General features: G+C 40.7%; 9 non-coding genes across 9 annotated transcripts; all 9 read right to left on the bottom strand.

The window, feature by feature from the left end:
• Positions 1-1,182: 1,182 nt before the first annotated feature.
• Positions 1,183-1,263, bottom strand: LOC111819860 (small nucleolar RNA SNORD115). Its single transcript, XR_002823433.1, has one exon. It is a non-coding gene; the product is annotated as a small nucleolar RNA SNORD115 (small nucleolar RNA).
• Positions 1,264-2,885: 1,622 nt separating this feature from the next.
• LOC111819848 (small nucleolar RNA SNORD115) lies at positions 2,886-2,965 on the bottom strand. The gene has a single exon (XR_002823422.1). It is a non-coding gene; the product is annotated as a small nucleolar RNA SNORD115 (small nucleolar RNA).
• Positions 2,966-4,593: 1,628 nt separating this feature from the next.
• Positions 4,594-4,674, bottom strand: LOC111819854 (small nucleolar RNA SNORD115). Its single transcript, XR_002823427.1, has one exon. It is a non-coding gene; the product is annotated as a small nucleolar RNA SNORD115 (small nucleolar RNA).
• Positions 4,675-6,266: 1,592 nt separating this feature from the next.
• On the bottom strand, positions 6,267-6,347 carry LOC111819859 (small nucleolar RNA SNORD115). The gene has a single exon (XR_002823432.1). It is a non-coding gene; the product is annotated as a small nucleolar RNA SNORD115 (small nucleolar RNA).
• Positions 6,348-7,960: 1,613 nt separating this feature from the next.
• LOC111819843 (small nucleolar RNA SNORD115) lies at positions 7,961-8,041 on the bottom strand. Its single transcript, XR_002823417.1, has one exon. It is a non-coding gene; the product is annotated as a small nucleolar RNA SNORD115 (small nucleolar RNA).
• Positions 8,042-9,671: 1,630 nt separating this feature from the next.
• LOC111819836 (small nucleolar RNA SNORD115) lies at positions 9,672-9,752 on the bottom strand. Its single transcript, XR_002823411.1, has one exon. It is a non-coding gene; the product is annotated as a small nucleolar RNA SNORD115 (small nucleolar RNA).
• Positions 9,753-15,939: 6,187 nt separating this feature from the next.
• Positions 15,940-16,020, bottom strand: LOC111819845 (small nucleolar RNA SNORD115). Its single transcript, XR_002823419.1, has one exon. It is a non-coding gene; the product is annotated as a small nucleolar RNA SNORD115 (small nucleolar RNA).
• A 3,266-nt stretch (positions 16,021-19,286) lies between these two features.
• LOC111819866 (small nucleolar RNA SNORD115) lies at positions 19,287-19,364 on the bottom strand. Its single transcript, XR_002823438.1, has one exon. It is a non-coding gene; the product is annotated as a small nucleolar RNA SNORD115 (small nucleolar RNA).
• Positions 19,365-20,969: 1,605 nt separating this feature from the next.
• Positions 20,970-21,047, bottom strand: LOC111819871 (small nucleolar RNA SNORD115). Its single transcript, XR_002823443.1, has one exon. It is a non-coding gene; the product is annotated as a small nucleolar RNA SNORD115 (small nucleolar RNA).
• Positions 21,048-23,956: the final 2,909 nt, after the last annotated feature.

A 23,956-nucleotide genomic window follows, 5' to 3' on the forward strand; every position in this document is an offset into this window, starting at 1 on the left:
TTGAAGAAAGCCATGTCCATATCCACAGGAATTGTCCAGTGCATGGACTCTCCCAGGAAATGAAACCCAAGTTTCCTGCAAACTCGCGATCTACAAGTCCGCTGGCAGGACACTCATGAAATCTACTCCTTTGGAAGGATTGTGCCAACACTACTTCTAGAAACTTCCCTGCTCTCATTACTATTGGATGGCACACTTCGCCCATTGCCAGATCCAATCTAACTCATGTCAACCAAATCACAATAGAGGAAATCCATTTCCTCCTGTTTTCCAACCTTCAGAGGATCCCTAGGGATACAACACAGAGCATGAGTCTTATGAGAAATCTACATGCTTCCAATCAACTGTCAGGAACAATGATCTTGCCACACGTGGAAGGCAGCAGTTATGCCTGAATTCCCTGTTTGAGAGTAAGGTGATCATGGATTTCTGTGGCATGGAGCTGAAAGCAGTCAAGACCCTCACATCTTTCTTAATCACTTTCTTTCACCCCGGAAGTCGCTTTTGTATACAGATCTGTGCAGCTACCTTTTCCTTAAAGGGACAACCAGATATCAGACTACTCATTAAGTTCATTCACTTCCAAAATTCCTGGGGAAACCTAACTGTGGAACTAAAGTGTCCAGCGGCAATTGATACAGACTTTCAATTAGAGGAAGTTACCAGGGTCACCAGTAGAGTCTCTAGCGATTGCCATTCCATAAATATTTTAGAAAAACACATTCGTCTACTTGTGGATTTCTCCCCAATCGGTATGACATGTAACCCTGGCACCCAGGGTCTTGAATATTAGTCAAATGGAAATTGTTCAAAGTTCTGCGAATTCTCAATATTCACCATGAATATCACCGCCACTTAGTCAAGTGATGGTCAAGAAGAAAACCCTGGGATTCTTTAAGCTTATTCTGAAACCCCAAATGCCTTTGGGCCACAATTGCTATTCTCCAAGGGTAGTAGAGGTTCAGAAAAAAACACATTAAATCACTCACCTTGATACCTTGAAATGGTGAATTTCTGGGCAGCAGGTCTTTCTCCATCAAAAAAAGAGGAAAAGAGCGAAGGAATGAGCCTGACAATCATCAGTCACTTAGGGGTTTTGATCACTTGTGGAGCTGCAAGGCATCCAAATGGGGGTACACTTGGACCAAGATAAATGAGGTTGGGCAGATGGAGGTTTCCTCTGAGCCTCAGCGTATTCCTGTTAAGCATGATTTTTATGTCATCATCTGTCTTCAAGACAAGTATAGGTGTCATCTTTGACCAGAGCTATGTCACTCCCCAGGTATAAATCGCCTGAGACCTCAAGAAGCTTACCACTTATCTCTTCCTGACACCCCAAATCACACCGCATGAGTGTTCACACATATTTTCCAGTTTCCAGTGTTGTTGGTTTGACCCCTATGAAAGCAAGACAACAGAGATCGACCTCACCAGAAACCGTTTTGCAAGGACAAAGCTGTAAGACAGAGATCAACGAGGAGAAGTTCATTTTCTTATGGCTCTGGTCTTTCCCACATATTCCCAAAGCTGTGGGTAAAATCGAGACACCCACTTGCAGCCCAGTAGAGACACTGCTGACCATTGACAGAAAGCAAGAAGCATGCAACGTAAGGAGGAGCCCTAGACGTCTCTGGTCACACAGCCAATTCTCACGGAGTTTTGCCCAAGAAGATGCTTTTCCATTTTTTAGCCCTGGATATCTATTTAAGAAAGCTGTGACCATATCCACAGGCATTGTCCAGTGCATGGAATCTCCCAGGAAATTACAACCAAGTTTCTAGCAAATCTGGGGATCTACAAGTCTGCTGGCAGAACACTCATCAAATCTATTCCTTTCCAAGGATTGTGCCAACACTTCTTCTAGAAACTGCCATAGTCCCATTACTGTTGGATGTCACAGTTCACCCATGGAGAGATCCAATCCACCTCATGCCAAGAAAATCACAATAGAGGGAACCCATCTACCTCTGTTTTCCATTCATCAGTGGAACTCTAGGGATACAACACAGAGCACCAGTCTTATGACAACTCTACAGGCTTTCAACCAATTGTCAAGAACAATGATCTTGCCACACGTGGAAGGCAGCAGTTATGCCAAAATTCCCTCTAAGGAGATTAAGGTGATCATGAATTTCTGTGGTATGCACCTGAAAGCAGTCAAGGCCACCTTTCTTAACCATTGACATCAACCCTGAAGGTCGCTTTTGGATGCAGATCGGCGCAGCTACCTTTTCTTTAAAGGGAGAACCAGCTATCAGACTACTCATTCGTTCATTCAATTACAAAATTCATGGGAAAAATCATCCTGTGGAACCTAAGCGTCCAGCGGCAATTGACACAGACTTTAAATTAGAAGTAGTTACCAGGGTCGCCAGTAGAGCCCCTACCGATTGCCATTCTATAAATATTTTAGAAAAACACGTTTGTCTACTTGTGCATTTCTCCCCGTTCAACATGACATGTCTTATTGGGACCGAGGGTCTTGAACATTACTCAAGTGGAAATTGTTCCAAGTTCCTAGGAATTCTTAAAATTCACCAGGAATATTACCGCCAATTATTCAACCAGTTGTGGTCAAGAAGAAAGCCAGGGGACACGTCTCAGCTTATTCTGAAATCCCAAATGCGTTTGGGCCACCATTTCTGTTGTCCAAGTGTAGTAGGGTATCAGGTGAAACCACGTGAATCACTCCCCTTGATGCCTTGGAATGGCGAGTTTCTGGGCAGCAGGTCTTTCTAAGTTACAAAAATGAGGCAAAAGGCAAGGAATGAGCCCGCCAATCCACAGTCCGTTAGGTGTTTTGATCACTTGTAGAGTGAGAGTCATCCAAATGGGGGTCCACTTTTACCAAGATAAATAAGTTTGAGCAAAAGAAGTTTTTTTCTGGACCTCAGCATAATCCTATTGAGCATGATTTTTACGTCATCATCTGTCTTCAAGACAAGTTTACATGCATCACTGACCCAAGCCATGTCGCTCGCCAGGTATAAATCCCCTGAGATCTCAAGAGGCTTACCACAGATGTCTTCGTGCCAATCCAGAATCACACTGGATGAGAGTGTTCACACATCCTCTTCCAGTTTCCGGTGGGGAGGGTTGGATTGACCCCCAAGAAAGCAAGACAACGGAGATCGACCTCAGAAACCCTGTTTCAAGGACAAAACAGTAAAACAGAGATCAACGAGAAGTTCATTTCCTTATGGCTATGGCCTTTCCCACATATTCACAAAGCTATGGATAAAATCAAGACACCCACATGCAACCCAGTAGGGAGAATGCTGACTCTTGACAAAAAGCAAGAAACACACAATGTAAGGATGAGCCCTGGAGTTCTCTGGTCACACAAAGAATTTTCAGGGTCTTCCAGGCAAGAAGAGGATTTTCAGTTGATTTGCTCTGGCTGATCTATTGAAGAAAGCCATGTCTGTATCCACAGGAATTGTCCAGGGCATACAATCTCTGAAGAAATGATACCAAAGTATCCTGCAAACCTGAGGATCGACAATCTACTGGCGGGACACTAATCAAATCTATTCCTTTCCAAGAATTGTGCCAACACATCTTCTAGAAACTTCCATAGTCCCATTACTGTTTAATGTCAGAATTCACCCATGGACAGACCGAATCCTCTTCATGCCAGAATAATCACAATAGATAGAACCCATCTCTTCCTGTTTTCCTATCATCAGAGGATCCCAATGGATACACACAGACCGGAGTCTTACGACAACTCTACAGGCTTCCAAACAACTGTCAAGAACAATGATCTTCCCAAATGTGAAAGGCAGAAATTATGCCCGAATTCCCTGTGAGGAGAAGAAGCCGATCATGACGTTCTGCGGCACGGACCTGAAAGTAGTCAAGACCCTGACACCCTTCTTACCCACTGGCATGGACCCTGAAGGTCACTTTTATATGCAGATCTGTGCAGCTACCTTTTCTTTAAAGGGAGAACCAGGTATCAGACTACTCAATCGTTCATTCAGTTCCAAGATTCATCAGAAAACCACCCTGCAGAACCTAAAGTCCTGCAGCAAGTGACACAGACCTTAAATTAGAGGGAGTTACCAGTGTTGCCGGTAGAGTTTCTAGCTATTCCCATTCCACAAATGTTTTAGAAAAACATATTCTCTACTTGTGCATTTCTCTCAGTTCATTATGATATGTTGCAGTGGGACTGATGGCCTCGAAAGTTACTCAACCTGAAATTGATCCAAGTTCATGTGAATTCTCCATATTAAACATGAATATCATGCCACTTAGTTAACAAGTTGTGGTCAAGAAGAAAACCATGGGACAGTTCTCAGCTTATTCTGAAACTCCAAATGCCTTTGGGCCACAATTTCTGGTGTCCAAGTGTAGTAGGGGATCAGGTGAAATCACATTGATTCACTCATATTGATGCCTTGGAATGGCGAATTTCTGTGCAGCAGATCTTTCTAAATCACAAAAAAAGAGGAAAAGAGCCAAGGAATTAGCCTGACAATCATCAGTCAGTAAGGTGTTTTTTGTCACTTCTGGAGGTGTAAGGAATCCAAATGGAGGTCATCTTTAACCAAGATAAATAAGGTTGGGCAAAGGGAGGTGCCCTCAGGGTCTCAGCGTAACCCTATTGAGTATGACTTTTATGTCATCATCTGTCTTGAAGACAACTTTAGGTGTCATCACTGACACAAGCTATGTCATTCCCCAGGTATAAATCCCCTGAGACCTCACAAGGCTTACTACCGATGTCTTCTTCCAGCGCGGAATTACACTGGATGAGAGTGTTCACACATCACCTTATCATTTCCAGGGGTTTTGAATTGACCCTTATGAAAGCAGGACAACAGAGATTGACCTCACAAACCCTTTTTCAAGGACAAAGCAGTAAGACAGAGATCAACGAGAAGTCCATTTTCTTATATCTGTGGTCTTTCCCACATATTCACAAAGCTATGGATAAAATCAAGACACCCACATGCAACCCAGTAGGGAGAACACTGACCCTTGACAGAAAGCATGCTCTCTAAGGACGACCCTGTGAGGTCTGTGGTCGCACTACCAATTTTCAGTAGTTTTCATGCAAGAAGAGGCTTTTTGATTAATTAGCCCTAGTTGATCTATTGAAGAAAGCCATATCTATAACGCTGGCATTGTCCAGGGCATGCAATCTCTCAGGAAATGACACCCAAGTTTTCTGTAAAACTGGGGTCTACAAGTCCACTGGCAGGACTCTTGTCAAATCGATTCCTTTCCACGAATTGGGCCAAAACATCTTCTAGAAACTTCCATACTCTCATTAAAGTTTGATGTCACACTTCACCCATGTACAGACCCAATCCTCATCATGCCAAAATAATCACAACAGAGAGAACCCAGCTCCTCCTGTTTTCCAACCATCAGAAGCTCCTGAGGGATACACACAGAGCAAGAGTCTCATGACTACTCTACAGACTTTCAATGAACTCTCAAGAACAGTGAACTTTCCACGTGTAGAAGGCAGCAGTTATGCCTGAATTCCCTGTGTGGAGAGTAAGCCTATCATGACTTTCTGTGGCATGGACCTGAAAGTAGTCAAGACCCTGACACCCTTCTTACCCACTGGCATTGACACTGAAGGTGGCTTTTGTATGCAGATCTGTGCAGCTACCTTCTCTTTAAAGGGAGAAGGAGGTAGCAGACTATTCAATCGTTCATCCAATTCCAAGATTCTTGGGAGAACCGCCCTGCAGAACGTAAAGCTCCAGCGGCAAGTACCACAGACTTTAAATTACAGGAAGTTATCTGTGTCGCTGGTAGAGCCTCTAGCTATTCCCATTCCATAAGTAGTTTGGAAAAACACATTTGTCTACTTGTGCGTTTCTCCCAGTTCAGTACTACATGTCACACTAGGACCCAGGATCTTGAAAATTACTCCAGTGGAAATTATTCCAAGTTCATGTGAAACCTAAGTATTCACCTATGAATATCACCGCCACTTAGTCAATCAGTCATGGGCACGTCTCAGCTTATCCCTGAAACCCAACTGCCTTTGGCCTCCAGTTTCAGTTGTCCGAGTGTCAGAGGGGACGACGTGAAACTGCATTGAATCATTCACCTTGATGCCTTGGAATGGTGGATTTCTGGGCAGCAAGTCTTTCTAAATCACACGAAAAGAGCCAAGAAATGAGCCTAACAATCATCAGTCAGGTATGTCTTATTGATCACTTGTGGAGGTGAAAGGAATTCAAACGGAGGTCCACTTTAACCAAGATAAAGAAGGTGTGGCCAAAGGAGGTTCCCCTGGGCCTGAGCATAATCCTATTGCGCATAATTTTTATGTCATCATCTGTCTTCAAGAAAACTTTAGGTGTCATTAGTGACCGGAGCCATGTCACTCCCCAGGTATATATCCCCTGAGACATCAAGATGTTTACCACGGATGTCTTCCTGTCAGCCCATATGCACATTGGATGAGAACATTAACACATCGTCTTCCAGTTTCCGGGGTTCGAATTGACATCCATGAAAGCAGGACAACAGAGATGGACCTCACAAACCCTTTTCAAGGACAAAGCAGGAAGACAAGATCAACGAGGAGAAGTTCATTTTCTTATGGCTATGGTCTTTCCCACATATTTCCAAAGCTATGGAGAAAATCGAGACACCCACATGCAAACCAGTAGAGACACTGCTGACCCTTGATGGAAAGCAAGAAGCATGCAACGTAAGGAGGAGCCCTAGAGGTCTCTGGTCGCACAACCAATTCTCGGAGGGTTTCGCCCAAGAAAATGCCTTTTGATGTTTAACCCTGGCTGATCTATTGAAGAAAGCCATGACCATATCCACAGACATTGTCCAGTGAATGGAATCTCCCAGGAAATGACACCCAAGTTTCCTGAAATACTAGAGATCTATAAGTCCGCTGACAGGACACTCGTCAAATCTATTCCTTTCTGAGAATTGTGCCAACACTTCCGCTAAAAAAGTTCATAGTCCCATTAAAGTTTGATGACACAGACACCCATGAACAGACCCAATCCTCCTTGTGCCAAAATAACCACAACAGACAGAACCTATCTCTTCCTGTTTTTCAACCATCAGGGGATCCCTAGAGGTACGAAAAGAGCAGGAGTCTTATCACAGTTCTACAAGCTTCCCAGAAATTGTCAAGAACAATGACCTTTCCAAGTGTGGAAGGCTACAATTATGCCTGAATTCCCTGTGTGAAGAGTAAGCCAATCATGACTTTCTGTGGCATGGACCTGAAAGTAGTCAAGACCCTGACACCCTTCTTACCCACTGACATCGACTCTGAAGACAGTGTTTTATGGAGATCTGCACAGCTACCTTTTCTTTAAAGGGAGAACGAGGTAGCAGACTACTCAATCGTTCATCCATTTCCAAGATTCTTGGGAGAACCACCCTGCAGAACCTAAGGGTCCATGGGCAAGTGACACAGACTATAAATTAGTGGAAGTTACCAGTGTCACTGGTAGATCCTCTAGCGATTCCCATTTCATAAATATTCTGGAAAAACACATTTGTCTACCTGTGCATTTCTCCCAGTTCAATATGACATGTTGCACTGAGACCCCGAGCCTCAAAATTTACTCAAGTGGAAATTATTCCAAGTTCACGCGAAACCTAAATATTCACCTATGAATATCACCGCCACTTAGTCAACCAGTCGTGGCCATGAAAGAAACCTAGGGACACTTATCCCTGAACCCCAACTGCCTTTGGCCTCCAGTTTCAGTTGTCTGAGTGTCAGAGGGGACATGAAACTGCGTTGAATCATTCACCTTGATGCCTTGGAATGGTGGATTTCTGGGCATCAAGTCTTTCTAAATCACACAAAAAGAGGAAAAGAGCCAAGGAATGAGCCTGACAATCATCAGTCAGGTATGTCTTATTGATCACTTGTGGAGGTGAAAGGAATCCAAATGGGGTTGATTTTAACCAAGATAAATAAGGTGGGGAAAAGGAGGTTCCCTCTGGGCCTCAGTGTAATCCTATTGAACATGATTTTTATGTCATCATCTGTCTTCAAGACAAGTTTAGGTGTCATCATTGACTCGAACCATGTCACACCCCAGGTATAAATCGCCTGAGACCTCAAGAAGCTTACCACAAATGTCTTCCTGCCAGCCTGGAATCACACTGGATGAGAATGTTCACACATCGCTTTCCAGTTTCCGGGGGTGGGTTGGATTGACCCCCATGAAAGCAGGACAACAGAGATCGATCTCACATACCCTTTTTCAAAGGTAATGCAGTAAGACAGAGATCAACGTGAAGGTTCATTTTCTTATGGCTATGGTCTTTCCCACATATTCCCAAAGCTATGGATAAAATCAAGACACCCACATGCACTCAGTAAGGAGACTGCTGACCTTTGACAGAAAGCAAGAAGCATGCAACGTAAGGATGAGCCCTAGAGGTCTCTGGTGGCAGAATCAATTCTCGGAAGGCTCTATGCAAGAAGAGGCTTTTTGATTGATTAGCTCTGGCTGATCTATTGAAGAAAGCCATGTCTGTATCCACAGTCATTGTCCAGTGTGTGGAATCTCCAAGGAAATGACACCCAAGTTTCAAAAAAAACTGAGGATGTACAAGTCTGCTGGCAGGACACTTGTCAAATCTATTCCTTTCCAAGAATTGTGCCAACACTTCTTCTAGCAACTTGTGTAGTCCTATTACTGTTTGACATCATAGTTCACCCATGTACAGACCCACTCCATCTCATGCCAAAATAATCACAACAGAGGGAACCCATCTCCTCGTTTCTTTCAACCATCAGAGGATCCATAGGGATACACAAAGCAGGAGTCTTATGACAACTTTACAAGATTCCAACAAACTGTCAAAAACAATGTTCTTTCCACATGGAGAAGGAAGCAGTTATGCCTGAATTCCCTGTGTAGAAAGTTAACCAATCATGACTTTCTGTGGTGTGGACCTGAAAGTAGTCATGATCCTGACATCTTTCTTAACTACTGGCATCAATCCTGACAGTAGCTTTTGTAAGCAGATCTGTGCAGCTACCTTTTCTTTAAAGGGAGAATCAGGTATCAGACTACTCAATCGTTCATCCAATTCCAGGACTCATGAGAAAACCACCCTGTGGAACCTAAGGGTCCAGCAGCAGCAACTGACACAGGAGTTGAATTATGGGAAGGGTACCAGTGTTAGCGGCAGAGCTCCTAGCCATTACCATCCATAAATACTTTAGAAAAACACATTTGTCTACTTGCACATTTCTTCCAGTTCAACATGATATATTGCAAAGGGACCCAGGGTATCAAAAATTACTCTAGTGTTAATTGTTCCAAGTTCCTGTGATCCTAAATATTCATCCATGAATATCACTGCCATTTAGTCAATTTGTCAACATAAAAAAAACCAAGGGACATCTCTCAGCTTATCCCCAAACCCCATCTGCCTTTAGGTTGCATCTTCACTTGTCTAAGTGTCAGACATGACTAGATAAAACCTCAGTGAATCACTCAGCATGACTCCTTGGATTGTTTAATTTCTTGGCAGTAGGTCTTTCTAAATCACACAACAAGAGGAAAATAGCTAAGGAATGAGTCTGACAATCATTAGTCAGATAGGTGTTTTTGATCACTTGTTGGATGTGAAATGAATCAAAATGGGGGTCCATTTTAAAGAAAATTAATAAGGTTTAGCAAAAGGATTTTCCCTCTAGGCCTCAGCATAATCCTATTGAGCATGATTTTTATGTCATCATCTGTCTTCAAGACAAATTTAGGTGTCATCATTGACCTGAGCCATGTCACTCCCCAGATCTGAATCTCTTGAGATCTCAAGATCCTTACCACAGATATCTTCCTTCCAGCCCAGAATCACACTGAATGAGAGTGTTCACACATCATCTTCCAGTTTCCTGGGGGGTTCAATTGACCCCCACTGAGAGCAAGACAATAGAGATTGTGCTTACAAACCCTTTTTTAAGGACAAAGCAGTAAGACAGAGTTGAAAGATAAGAAGTTCATTTTCTTATGGGTATGGTTTTTTTGCAGATATTTCCAAAGGTATAGATATAATCCAGACACCCACCTGCAACCCATTAGGGAGACTGCTGACCCTGCACCACCACCCACCCTGACCTTCTTGGCTACAAATGACCCATCCTCTTCCCTCCTCCTTTTCTGAACCTGCCTTTCTGCACCATAGGTGAGCAACCAGCCCTGCCCTCCTGGAGGAAGAAAACAAATCTACAAGCAATAAATGACGAAAATAATTCCTGAATGCCCCCAAAAAAGCAGACACTATCAAAACATGCAAAAAATACAGGATAGGATGGCTCCTGAAGGCATCTAAAATAAATCACCCAATGACCTTCTAATAGAAGAAAAGGTACTGGAACTGTCTGATAGAGAAGTCAAAACTCTAAGAGTCAGGGCTCTCCAAGAGATGAAGGAAAACACAGAAAAAATAAGGAAAAAATAGACAAATTCATGGAAAATACAGACAAAATCATGGAAAAGACAAACAAAACAATGGAAGATTTCAATAAAATAATACATAAAAGAAGTCAAAATAAACAACTAGAAATCATACAAAAACAGCAATTAGAAATCCAAAAGATTAACAACAAGATTTCAGAAATGGACTGTATCATAGAAGGTTTTAAGAGCAAATTTGAAACAATGGAAGACAGGATCAGAGAAATTGAAAAGAAATCTTTGGATAACACTTTGAGGAAAACTCAAAGAAAAGAACAAAGAAAAATGAAGAAACCTTAAGAACAATGGGGGATTCAATCAAAAGCAAAAATATGCATTTGATTGCAGTTCCAGAAGAGGAGAGAAAATGGAAAACACAGAGAAGATCATTAAAGATATTCTGACAGAAAACTTCCTTAATATCATAAAGACGAAAAGCTGACCATCCAAGAAGCTCAATGAATCCCATATAGGATAGACCCAAAAAGAAAATCACCAAGACATATTCATAATCACAGCTGCTGAAACCAAAGACAAAGAAAGAATCCTGAGAGCAACTTAAGAAAAATAAAAAGTCACATACAGAGAGGAAACAATAAAACAAAGCTCTGATTACGTGGCAGAAACGATGCAGGCAAGAAGACAATGGGATGACATATATAAAACTTGAAACAAACAAACAAAAACTGCCAACCAAAAGTAATATACCTGACAACACTTGCTCAGATATGATGGCAAAATTAGGACATTTCCAGATAAACAGAAATTAAAGGAATATGTAAAAACCAAACCAAACTTACAAGAATTATTAAAGGGAGTCCTTCAGTTAAAGAACCAACAATATCAGACAACAGCCTGAATCTAGGACACAAGACCACATTAGCTAGATATCACCCTAGATAATGAACTCTCAGGGATAAAACAAAACCAAAAATAATCACAACAGGGAACCAGAGAGGTTAATCTGTCAATGACAACAATGTCAGAGCAATAAAAGAGGGAATAAACGGTATAGGTATAGAACTTTAAAATGGAGAGGAAGTCAAGGTAATATCAAGCAATAAAAGACTAGTTCCAACTTAGGAAAATAGGTATAAATTTTAAGGTAACCACAAAGAAAGTTAACAAACCTACTTATCAAAATAAAGAAGAAAACATAAATTCTCAGTAAACACAAAATCTACAAAAACAAAAGAAATGAAAAACAACCCACAAACAAAAGTAATTCAACACAGGAGAGTAAGAGGAACAAAGAAAACATCAGTACCACAAAAAAAGCACTGCAAAATGACAGCAATAAACTCACACCTATCAATAACCACACTGAACATAAATGGCTTAAATGCACCCAAAAAGAGACATACAGTGACAAAAAGAACCCATCAATATGCTATCTACAAGAGGCATGCCTTAGACACAAGGATGTAAATATATTAAAAATCAAAGGTTGGAAAAATATATCAAGCAAACAGCAACCAAAAAGGAGCAGGGTTGGCAATACTAACCTCAGATAAAATAGACTTTAAAACAAAATCCACCATAAAAGACAAAGAAGGACATTATATAATGATTAATGGGACAATCCACCGTGAGGACATAACCATAACAAATATCCATGCACCCAATGACAGGGCTGATAAATACATAAAACAAACTCTAACAGCACTGAAAAGAGAAACTGACAGTTGGATAATAATTACAGTAGATTTCAATACACCATTCTTGGTAAAGGACAGAACATCTATAAAGAAACTCAACAAAGATATAGAAGATCTAAAGGCCACAATCAACCAACTAGACCTCACAGACATATACAGAACACTCCACCCAACAGCAGCAAAGTACAAGTTCTTTTCCAACGCTAAAGGAACATTTTCCAGAATAGGCCACATCTTAGGCCACAAAGTAATCCTCAAAAAAATTGAAAACTTTGAGATAATACAAAGTATCTTTTCTGATGACAATGTTATAAGAGTAGAAATTAATAACACGAAGAGCAAGGAAAAAAAATCAAATGCATTGAAATTGAATAACACCCTGCTTAAAAACCACTGGGTAATAAAAGAAATCAAAGATGGAATAAAAAAAATTCCTAGAATCAAACAAGAATGAAAACACATCATACCAAAACCTTTGGGACACAGCAAAGGCATTTCTCAGAGGTCAATTTATAGCAATAGATGCACACATCAAAAAAGAAGAAAGGAACAAAATCAAAACATTAACTACACAATTTGAGCAAATAGAAAGAGAGCAGCAAAAGAAGGCCACAGCCACCAGAAGAAAGGAAATAATAAAGATTAGAGCAGAAATAAATGAAATAGAGAATCAAAAAACAATATAAAGAATCCACAACACCAAAAGATGGTTATTTGAAAGGATCAACAAAATTGACAAACCATTGGCCAGACTGACAAAAGAAAAACAGGGAAGGATGCAAATAGCCCAAATAATAAATGAAATGGGTGGCATTACAACAGACCTAATGGAAACAAAAAAGATCATAACAGAGTACTATGAAAAACTGTACTCCAATAAATTTTAATGCCTAAAGGAAATGGACAAATTTCTAGAAACAAACTAGCTAACCAAACTAACACAAACTGAAGTTGAAAATCTGAACAGACACATACCAAGGGAACAGATTGAAAAGGTAACTAAAAAAAAAAAACACAACAACAAAAAAGCTCTGGCCCAGATGTCTTCACTGGAGAATTCTACCAAACATTCAGAAAAGAGCTTACACCAGTACTGTGCAAACTATGTCAGAACAAGACAAAAATACAAAAATCAGTTAGATTCCTATACATCAGAAAAAAGAACTATGAAAAGGAAATCAGGAAAACAATACCATTTATAACGGCCCTTAAAAAAAAAAAAAAAAAAAAAAACTTAGGAATAAATCTAACCAGGGATGTAAAAGACCTATACAAAGAAAACTACAAAACACTACTGCAAGAAACCAAAAGAAATATACATAAATGGAAAAACATACCATGTTCAAGGATAGGTAGACTCAACCTTGGGAAAAGGTCAATTCTACCCAAAGCAATCTACAGATAAAATGCAATCCCGATCCAAATACCAACAGCATTCTTTAAAGAGATGGAAAAACTAATCATTAACTTTATATGGAAAGGGAAGAGGTCCCAAATAAGTGAGGCATTATTGAAGAAGAAGAATAAAATAGGAGAACTTGCACTACTTGACCACAGAACCTACTGTACAGCTATAGTAGTCAAAACAACCTGGTGCTGGGACAGTGACAGACACATTGATCAATGGAACAGAATCAAGAACCCAGATGTAAATCCATCCACCTATGGTCACCTGATGTTCAACAAAGTCCCTAAGTCCATCAAATGGGGAAAGGACAGTCTTCTTAACAAATGGTTCTGGCAAAACTGCATGTCCATCTGTAAAAATATGAAACAGAACTCATACTTCACTCTATACACAAAAACTAATTCAAAATGGATCAAAGACCTAAATATAAAACCAAAAACTATAAAGATCACAGAAGAAAGAACAGGATCGATGCTAGAGGCCCTAATATACGACATTAACAGGATACAAACTATAACTAACAATAAACAAAAGCCAGAAGATAAGCTAGATAAGTAGGATCTTCTAAAAATTAAACACGCTCATCAAAAGACTTCACCAAAAGAGAAAAAGAGATCCCACAGGCTGGGAAAAAAAAAATTGGCTATGACAAATCCAACAAAGTTCTAATCTCTAAAATCTATATGAAAATCCAACACCTCTACAACAGAAAGACAATTCAATTAAAAAATAGGCGAAGAATATGAACAGACACCTCACCAAAGAAGACATTCAGGCAGCTAACAGACACATAAGGAAATGCTTGCTATCACAACCATTAGAGAAATGCAAATCAAAACCACAATGAGATACCATCTTACCCTGACATTACTGGCACGAATCAAAATATCGGAAAATGAGAAAAGTTGGACAGGTTGCAGCAAGATTGGAACTCTTATGCACTACTGGTTGGAGTGTAAAATGGTACAACCTTTTGGAAAACGATATGGCACTTCCTTAAAAACTTAGAAATAGAAATCCAGCAATCCCACTCCTAGGAATATATCCTAGAGAAAAAAATCTGTCACACAAATAGACATATGCACACTCATGTTCATTGCAGCATTATTCACAATAGCAAAAAAATGGAAACAACCTAAGTGTCCATCAATAGACGAATGCATAAACAATGCTACATACACACAATGGAACACTACGCATCATTAAAGAGCAATGATGAATTTGCCAAACATCTCACAACACAGATGAATCTGGAGGGCATTATGCTGAGTGAAATAAAGCAATCACAAAAGAACAAATATTGTATGAGACCACTATTTTAAAACTCATGAAAAGGTTTACACTCAAAAAGAAACCATCTTTGGTGGTTATGAGGGAGAGGAGAGATGGGAAGGGAGAAACACTAACTGGACAATAGATAAGTTGTAACTTTGGTGAAGGGTAAGACGGTATGCAATACTGGGGAAGCCAGCACAACTTGTCCAAGGCAAGGTCATGGAAGCTCCATAGACACATCCAAACTCCCTAGGTTGAGGACTGTGGGGATCATGGTCTTGGGGAACATCTAGCTCAACTGGCATAATATAGTTTATAAAGAAAATGTTCTACATCCTACCTTGGTGAGTAGCTTTCGATAGGCCATCTAAGATACTCCACTGGTCTCATTTTGTCCGGAGCAAGAGAGAATGAAGAATACAAAAGTCACATGGAAAGATTAGTCCAAAGAACTAATGGATCACAACTACCACTACCTCCACTAGACTGAGTCCAGCACAACTAGATTTTGCCTGGCTACCACCGCCAGTGCTCTGATATGGATCACAATAGAGGGTCCTGGACAAAGCAAGAGAAAAATGTAGAACAAAATTCTAACTCACAAAAAAAAGACCAGACTTACTGACAGAGACTGGAGAAACCCCGAGAGTATGGCCCCCAGACTCTCTTTTAATTCAGTACTGCAGTCACTCCTGAGATTCACCCTTCAGCCAAAGATTAAACAGGCCCATAAAACAAAAGGAGACTAAATGGGCAGCAGTGGGGAGGACAAGAAGGTAGGACGGGACAGGAAGGTTGGTAATGGAAACCCAAAGTCAAGAAGGGGAAGCGTTGACATGTAGTGGGAGTGGCAACTGGTGTCACAAAACAATATGTGTATTAACTGCTTAATGAGAAACTAATTTGCTCTGTAAACCTTCATCTAAAATACAATAAAAAATATTTCTAAAAAACAGCAAATCACTCACCTCGAATCCTTGGAATGGTGAATTTCTTGGCAGCAGGTCTTCCTAAATCACACAAAAAGAGGAAAAAAACCAAGGAATGAGCCTGACAATCGTCAGTCTGTTAGGTGTTTTCGACCATTTGTTGGAGGTGAAAGAAATCAAAATTGGGGTCCATTTTAAAGAAGAAGACTGAAGTTGGGCAAAAGGAGTTTCCTTCTGGGCCTCAGCATAATCCTATTGAGCATGATTTTTATGTCATTATCTCTCTTCAAGACAAGTTTAGGTGTCATTATTGAACTGAGCCATGTCATTCCCCAGGTAAAAATTCCCTTAGGCCTCAAAATACTTACCACAGATATCTTCCTTCCAGCCCAGAATTGCACTGGATGAGAGTGTTCACACTTCATCTTCCAGTTTCCTGGGGGGTTAGATTGACCCCCATGAATGGAGGACAACAGAGATTGTCCTTGCAAACCTATCTGAAAGGACATAGCAGTAAGGCAGAGTTCAAAGAAGAGTTCATTTTCATATGCACAAATATTGCAACTAGATGCTTGAATACTTTCTTCAGTTCTTTCAGCTTGAGAAATGCCAACGGGTGTTCTACCTTTTGATTTTCTATTTCCAGGCCTTTGCACATGTCATTGTAATACTTTAGTCTTCTGGAGCCGGTCTTTGAAATCTTCTGTTTAGTTCTTTGGCTTTCATTATTTATTCCATTTGCTTTAGGTACTGAATGTTCAAGGTCAAGTTTCATCGTCTCTTATGACATCGATTTTGGTCTTTTCTTTCTTTCCTGTTTATTGACCTCTTGTTTTCTTCATGTATGATGTCCTTGAAGTCATTCCACAACTCGTCGGGTCTTGGGTCATTAGTGTTCAATGGGTCAAATCTATTCTTGAGATTGTTTCTAAATTCAGGTGGGATATACTCAAGGTCATACTTTGGCTCTTGTCGACTTGTTCTAATTTTCATCATCTTGAACTTACATACGAGCAATTGGTGCTCTGTTCTGCAGTCAGCCCCTGACCTTGTTCTGACTGATGATATTCGGTCTCTTTCCATAGAGGTAGTCGATTTGATTCCTGTGTATTCCATCTGGTGAGGTCCATGTGTATAGTCACCATTTACATTATTGAAAAAAGGTATTTGCAATGAAGAAGTCATTGGTCTTGCAAAATTCTATCATGTGATCTCTGGCATCGTTTCTGTCACCAAGGCCATATTTACCAACTACCATTCCTTCTTTGTTTCTAACTTTTGCATTCCAATTGCCAATAAGTATCAATGCATGCGTCTTGATTGTGTGTTTGATCAATTTCAGACTGCAGAAGTTGGTAAATATCTTCAAATTCTTCATCTCTGATCTTAATGGTTGGTGTGTAAATTTGAATAATAGTGGTATTAACTCACCTTCCTTGTAGGCCTATGGATATTATCCTATCATTGACAGCTTTGTACCTCAGGATAGATCTTGAAATATTCTTTTTGACAATAAATGCAATGCCATTCCTCTTCAATTTGTCATTCCCAGCATAGTAGACCATACGAGTATTCAATTCAAAATGGTCAATACCAGTCCATTTTGGCTCATGAATGCCTGGGATATTGATGTTTATGTGTTCCATTTCATTTTTTACAATTTCCAGTTTTCCTAGATTCATAGTTTGTACATTCCATGTTACAATTATTAATGGATATTTGCAGCTATTTCTTCTCATTTTGAGTCATGCCACCTCAGCAAATGAAGGTGCTGAAAGCTTTACTCAATCCATGTCATGAAGGTCAACTATACTTTGAGGCGGCAGCTCTTCCCTGGTTGTATTTTGAGTGCCTTCCAACCTGAGCTGCTCGTCTTCTGGCACGATATCCAATGTTTTGCTGCTATTCATAAGGTTTTCACTGGCTAACTCTTTTCAGAAGTAGACCGTCATGTCCTTCTTCTTCCTCTGTCTTAATCTGGAAGCTCAGCTGAAACCTGTCCACCGTGGGTTACCCTGCTGGTACTTGAATATTGGTGGCATAGCTGCCAGCATCACAGCAACACGCAAGCCCCCACAATACAACAAACTGACAGACGCGCATGGGGGGGGGGGGCTTCAATCTTAGAAACCCTTTTTAAAGGACAAAGCAGTCAGATAGAGGTCAAAGGAAGGAAATTCATTTCCTTATGTGTATGGTTTTAGCAGATATTAACAAAGGGACGGTAAAATCAGTATCCACACAAGCAATCTGTTAGGTAGGCTGCTAACTATGGACACAAAGCAAGAAACATGAAAGATAAGGACAAGGCCTAGAGGTTTCTGGACACAGAACAAACTCTCAGGAGTTCTCATGCAAGTAGAGGCTTTTCCATTGATTATCCCTGGCTGTTATTTTTAAGAAAGCCATATTTGCATCCACAGGCATTGTCCAGTGCCTGGGAACTCTCAGGAAATGACAGCATGGGGTCACTGAAAACTGGGGATCTACAAATCAGCTGTCAGGCACTCAGAAATATATTTCTTTTCAAGAATTGTGGCAACACCTGTTCTCAAAGAGCCATAGTCCTATTACTGTTTGATGTCACTTTTGACACACATAGCAACCTAATCCACATCACACAAAAATAATCACAATGGAAACAACCCATCTCCTCCTGTTTTTCCACAATCATTGGATCCCTTGGTCTGTACAGAGCCCGACTCTTATCACATCTGTACAGGAATCCTATGAACTGTCAAAAAAATCATCTTTCTACATATGGAATGCAACAGTGATGCATTCATTCCTTGTGAAGTGGATCAGCCAATCATGACTTCCTGTGACCTGAAGTCCTGAAACTAGCCATCTTCAAGGCCTCCCTCTTAACAATTGCCATCATTCCTAGCCTTAGCTTTTGCATACAAATATCTGTGTAGCCACCTTCTCTTTAAAGGTACAGTCAGGTATCAGACTACATAATAGTTCATCCAATTCTAAGATTCATGGAAAAACTGCACTGAAGAACAAAATATTCCAGCCTCAGCTGACACGGGTGGTCAATTGTGGCAAGGTAACCAGTGTCGTTGGTGTAGTTCATAGCCATTCACATCCCATAAACATTTTAGAGCCACATTTGTTTAGTTTTGCACTTCTCCCAATTCAGTATGACATACTGGACAGGGAGCCAAGGGTATCAATAGTTACTCAAGTTGAAATTGTTCTAACTTTCTGTGAATTCTAAACTTCCACTAGTGAATATCATCACCATTTATTCAGTAAAGGTCAAGGAAAAAAAAAAAACAGGAGGACTTGTCTTATAGGATTACCAAAACCCAACTACCTTTGAGTTGCATCTTCACTTGTCCATGTGTCAGATGGGACCAGTTACAACGACATAGAATCACGTACCTTGAATCCTTGGAATGGTGAAATTCTTAGAAGTGAGTCTTTCTAAATCACACAAAAAGAGAAAAAGAGTCCAAGAATGACTCTGACTGACATCAGTCAGGTATGTTCAATCACTTTTGGGAGGTGAAAAAAATCAAAATGCGGGTCCACCTTAAAGAAGATAAATAAGGTTGGGCAAAAGAAATTTCCCTCTTGGCCTCAGCGTAATCCTATGGAGCATTTTTATGCCATCATCTCTCTTCCAGACAAGTTTAGGTGTGATTGTTGACCCGAGCTATGTCACTCCCAGGTATAAACCCCCTTAAACCTTAAGATGCTTACCATAGTTTTCTTCCTTGTAGCCCAGCGACACACTGGATCAGAATGTTTCCACATCCTCTTCCTGGGGGAGTTGGAATAACAACAATGAAAGCAGGAATACAGGAATCGTCCTCAGAAACCCCTTTTAAAGGACAAAGCAGTAAGACAGAGATCAAAGAAGAATAGTTCATTTTTGTATGTCTATGGTTTTGGCAGATATTCCCAAAAGGATAGATAAAATCAGTACCCCTGTAAGCAAACCATTAGGTACGCTGCTGACGATTAATAAAAGCAAGAAACATGTAAGATAAGGACAAGGTCTAGACCTCTGTAGATAAAGAACAAACACTCAATAAGTCCCATGTTAGAAGAGGCTTTTCGATTCATTAGCCCCAGCTGATATACTGAAGAAAGCCATATCTGTATCCACAGCCTTTGCTCAATCATGGGAACTCTCAGGAAATTACACCTGGGTATCACAGAAAACTGAGGATCTACAAAACTGCTCTCAGGACACTCGAAAATGTATTCAAGAATTGTGGCAACATCGCTTCTAGAGTGTCATAGTCTATTACTGTTTGAAGTCACTCTTGACCTATAAAGGGCCCTGATTCATCTCAGGCCAAAATAATCTCAACAAAAAGAAGTCATCGCCTCTTGTTTTTCAACTATCAGATGATCCATTGGGATACATAGAGTAGGACTTTTATCACATCACAGGATTCCAGTGAACTGCCGAGAGAAATTATCTTTCTGCAAGTGGAAGACAGCAGTTAAGACCTTAATACCCTGTGTGGAGGATCAGCCACTCATGACTTTCTTTAGCCTGAACTCCTGAAACCAGTCATGTCCAATGTTTCCCCTTAAAAACTGGCGTCTTTCCTCACATTATCTATTCTACACAGAAATCTGTGTAGCTACCTTTTTTTAAGGTAGAGTCAGGTAACAGAATAATCAACAGTTACCCAATTCCAATATTTATGGGAAAACCCACTGGAGAACATAAGGTTCTGGCCTCAACTGACACAGGGGTTGAATCATGGGAAGTTTACCAGTGTAGCTGCTATAGCTCCTAGCTATTCACATTCCATAAATATTTTAGAAAACTCATTTGTCTAGTTGTGTGTTTCTTCCAATTCACTAGGACATATTGGATGGGACCCAAGGGTATCAAAAAGTACTAAAGTCAAAATTGTTCCAAGTTTCCATGAATCCTAAATATTCACCCATGAATATCACAACCACTTACTCAATTAGTCAAGGTCAAGAAAAAAAGGGGACATATCTCATCTGATTCCCAAAACCCAACTGCCTTTGGGATCCATCTTCACTTGTCCAAGTGTCAGATGGGACCAGTTGTAATGACATAGAATCACTCACCTTGAATCCTTGGAACGGTGAATTTCTTGGAAGCAGGTCTTTCTACATCACACAAAAAGGAAAGAACCAAGGAATGAGCCTGACAATCATCAGTCACTTAGGTATTTTCAATTACTTGAGGGAGGTGAAAAGAATTAAAATAGAGGTCCACTTTGAAAAAGATAAATAAGGTTGGGCAAAAGGAGTTTCTCTCACAAGGCTTAGCAAAATACTACTGAGCATGATTTTTATGTCAATCTCTCTTCAAGACAAGTTTAGTTGTCATTATAGACCTGAGCCATGTCATTCTCCAGGTATAAACCCCCTTAGACTTCAAGATACTTACCACAGATGTCTTCCTTCAAACCCAGTGTCACACTGGATCACAGTGTTCACGTATTTTCTTCAGGTTTCCTGGGGTTGGAATGACTCCAATGAAAACAGGACAACAGGGATCGTGTTTAGAAACACTTTTTAAAGGAAAAAGCAGTAACAGAGAGGCCAAAAAAGAGAATATCATTTTCATATGGTTATCATTTTAGAGATATTTCCAAAGGTATCTATAAAATCAGTACCCTCACAAGAAATCCATTAGCTAAGCTGCTGACCATTGACAGAAAGCAAGAAACTTGCAATATAAGGACAAGGCCTAGAGGTCTCTGGACATAGAACAAACTCTCAGGAAAGCCTATGCATAAAAGAGGCTTTTCAATTGATTACCCATGGCTGATACATTGAAGAAAGCCACATGGTTATCCACAGACGTTGTCCAGTGCATGGAAACTCCCAGCAAATGACACTCTGGGGTCAAAGAAAATGGGGTATCTATAAATCAGTTGTCAGGACACTCAGGAATGTATACTTTTTTAAGAATTGTGGCAACACCTCTTCTAGAAAGTGCCGTAGTCCTATTATTGTTTGATGTCACTCTTGACCCACCTCATGCCAAAATAATTGCAACAGTAAGAACCCATCTCCTTCTGTTTTATAACCAACAGAGGATTGCTCAGAATACACAGAACAGGACTCTTATCACATCTCTTCAGCATTCCAATGAACTTTAAGTAAAAACTAATCTTTTCATGTGGGCAATGCAGCAGTAAGTCCTTCATTCCTATGTAGAGGATCTGCACGTCATGTCTTCCTATTGCCTGAATGGCTGAAGCTAGTTGTCTTAGTAATATAGTGCTGCTATAACAGAAGTACCACAAGTGGATGGCTTTAACAAAGAGAAATTTATTCTCTCACAGTCTAGGAGACTAGAAGTCAAAATTCAGGGAGCTAGCTCCAGGGGAAGGCTTTCTCTCTCTGTCAGCTCTGGAGGAAGGTCTTACTCATCAATATTTCCCTGGACTAGGAGCTTCTCAGTGCAGGGATTCCAGGTCCAAAGGAAACTCCCTGCTCCCAGGACTGCTTTCTTGGTGGTATGAGGTCCACATGTCTCTCTGCTTGCTTCTCTCTTTTATATCTCAAAAGAGACTGGCTCAGAGGGGTGTGGCCAACATGGCGGAGTAGTTAGACGCTTCCTATATCCCTCTTACAACAAAAACGTAGAAAAACAAGTGATTTGATTCTATATGAATATCTAGGAGCCCTGAACAAGGCAAAGTTGAGGAATCCGTCTGAGTGATAGGGGAGAGGTAGACAGTTTGGAAGAAGTGAAGAGAGCCAGAGCTGTGCCGGCAAAACTGCAGCACTGCAGCCACACTGGTCCGTAGTGAAGCAGGCAAACAGCTGTGCTGTGCACGCTCTCGTGAAGCAGTTTCCACATCAAGAGAGACCTGGTAGCAGAGATTCTGCTTGGACATTTCAAACCAGTGAAAAGCAGCTCCCAAGTGGCTAAGATAAGTACATGTGTGAAGCCTTTTGCAGGGATTTTTTTTTTTTTTTTAAAGTCCATTTGGGAAAAATTTCTATCCCTTTTACCTCCTCCCTCCGTGCTCTGCACCGGGAGTCCGCTGGGGTGGAAGTAGATCCCAAAAGGTGCCCTGACCCATTCTCCTGGCCTTGGAGAGGGAACAAATAAGCTACTGGCTCCCCTAAGCCAGGAACACAGGGTCAGCACAGCTCCTTTGCTAGGCACAAGAATAAGGGGTCTGCAGACTTTGAGTGTCTTACACCCTTGTATAGACTTGTGGGGACCCATCTCAACAGTGTTAGTCCTCACTACCACAGTACAACAGGGCAGACATCTGAAGTTTAACTTCAACTGCTTCAGCTGTGAACTGACAGATTTGTGACCCTCAAAACAGCCCTGCCCCATAAGTAGGCACTTTTATCAATCTGCAGCAGGGGCTTGAGGACTGGTGGTATCACCTAAAGTGAATAGTCACCTGCTACAGGAGTCCAAGAAAAAGTGGGGCCCTCAAGTCTTTACAGCCAACAGAGTGGGGTGCTCATAGTCCAGCTGCAAAACTCACCTACCTACTCACCCTAGAGAATAGGGACATGCTTTCCTTTCAGACTCTCAGGGGCAGCCGTCAGTCCCCTGCCTGGCTCAGCACATGATCCCTTACCACAGCCAGAGTCCAGTGCCTGCACCAATCACCCATGCCTCTCTAGGACTGGGGGTGAGAACCTGCATCACACACTTGTTGACTAACTCTGTGGACACCCGAGATGAACCCATATAGGAAAATTTAACGGAATCCTGTGTGCACATACTTTCTTACAGAACTAACCACCTGGTAACAAGACATAAGAGATTCAAAGGTGTCAAAAATCAAACTAGTGCACATGAGCAGCTTATTTGGGCGTATCAAAACAAAACAAAATATGAAGCTACGTATCCCTAAACAAACACAAAATAAAATTCTAATAAATTAATGATGGTTCTGAGACAACAGTCAATATCAAGTCACATAAAGAGGCAGTCCATGATGGCTTCAGCAAGCTCCCAAAATAAAGAATCAGTAAATTCTCTGGAGGAAGAGAACTTCTTGGAATTACCAGAGGCAGAATACAAAAGATTAATATACAGAACTCTTCTAGAAATTAGAAAGAAAATTCGTCGTAATGCAGAAACATCCAGGCAACACACAGACAAAGTAGTAGCGGAACTTAAAAGTTATTCAAGAACATAATGCCAAATTTAATAGGCTTCAAGAATCCATACAGAGACAGCAATCAGAAATCCAGAGGATTAACAATAAAATTTCAGAATTAGAAAACTCAATAGAAAGTCATAGGAGCAGAACTGAGGCA

This window comes from Trichechus manatus, unplaced genomic scaffold (assembly GCF_000243295.1).
Source record: "Trichechus manatus latirostris isolate Lorelei unplaced genomic scaffold, TriManLat1.0 scaffold00019, whole genome shotgun sequence".
Classification (NCBI taxonomy): Eukaryota; Metazoa; Chordata; class Mammalia; order Sirenia; family Trichechidae; genus Trichechus; species Trichechus manatus.